Source organism: Myotis davidii, unplaced genomic scaffold (genome assembly GCF_000327345.1).
Source record: "Myotis davidii unplaced genomic scaffold, ASM32734v1 scaffold428, whole genome shotgun sequence".
NCBI lineage: Eukaryota > Metazoa > Chordata > Mammalia > Chiroptera > Vespertilionidae > Myotis > Myotis davidii.
Genome location: NW_006299834.1, coordinates 347,042 through 347,532, shown reverse-complemented (window position 1 = coordinate 347,532; position 491 = coordinate 347,042). Strand labels below are relative to the sequence as shown.

At 57.8% G+C, this 491-nt stretch overlaps 1 protein-coding gene across 1 annotated transcript in view; it reads left to right on the top strand.

Annotated features, from left to right (window-relative positions):
* PARVB (parvin beta) overlaps positions 1–491 on the top strand; it is a 98,748-nt gene that overhangs the window by 55,239 nt on the left and 43,018 nt on the right. The gene's annotated exons all lie outside the window — the stretch shown is intronic.

Sequence of the window (491 nt, the reverse complement as noted above, 5' to 3'; positions counted from 1 at the left end):
ACCGTGGCACCACGCCAGCCGGCACTGGATAAGCCCTGGGCGTGGGGTCGCCCTGGGCCTGTGGGGTGAGGGTTGGCATCCCTGGCCTCTACCCACCAGATGCCAGTAGCATCCCCTCGCCCTCCAGTTGGGACACACAGAAGTGTCTCCAGACATTGCTGCCCGGGGTGGGGACAGTCACTCCTGGTTGATACCTGCTCTGGACCAGCAGGGGCAGGAAACAGAGTCGCCTTAACCGTGTGCCGGGCTGTTGCCTTGTCCATGATGCCTTGAGCCTGCCTGTCCCTGGGCCCTGACCCTCCTCGTCTCACCGTCTTTCTTTATTAACATATATTTTTGTTGATTTCAGAGAGGAAGTGAGAGGGAGAGAGAGAGAGAGAGAGAGAGAGAGAGAGAAACATTGATCAGTTGCCTCCTGCACACCCCTACTGGGGATTGATCCCACAAACCAAGCCAGGCCCTTGACCAGAGTCAAACCTGGGACCCTTGAA